We start from the raw sequence: 541 nt of genomic DNA, 5'->3' as shown, positions 1-541 counted from the left end.
TCTCTGTCCCTCTCCCAAAACGGTGACTCAGCCCCCCAAGTCCCACTGAGGTGCTCCAGTAGGTACTGGGTGTCACCTCACTCTCCTGTCTCCATGAGCTGTTAGAGAGCCCCGTCCTTTCCCCCACTGTCTCCCACTGAGCTCGGGAGCTCTGTCCCCCAATTCCTCCTCCTGACGTGCCCCAATGGCTCCTGGACTTCAGGCCCCCGCTCTCATCGCTGGAAAGTGGTTTGGAGCTGAGCCCCCCGCTCCTGCCTGCAGAGGTGCCCCAGAGAGACGTGGAGCTCAGCCCCCCAACCCCATCCAGGGATGTCCCTGCCCCAGCCCTGATGCCAAGCCCCCCGCTTCTCTCTACAGAAGAGCTCCACTGGGATGTGGAGGTCGACCCCCGAAACCTGTCCAGGGATGGCCTCAATCCAGAGCTGAGCCCCCCACCTCCGTCTGTTGACATGCCCCACTGCGACGAGGAGCCTGAGCCTCGAAACCCATCCAGGGATGGCTCTGGCCCAGCGCTGAGCTCCTTGCTTCTCTCTGCAGATAC

This window comes from Buceros rhinoceros, unplaced genomic scaffold (assembly GCF_000710305.1).
Source record: "Buceros rhinoceros silvestris isolate BGI_N320 unplaced genomic scaffold, ASM71030v1 scaffold15072, whole genome shotgun sequence".
In the NCBI taxonomy this organism is placed as follows: domain Eukaryota; kingdom Metazoa; phylum Chordata; class Aves; order Bucerotiformes; family Bucerotidae; genus Buceros; species Buceros rhinoceros.
The sequence above is the reverse complement of the archived record's forward strand: the minus strand, read 5'-3'. Positions refer to the sequence as shown.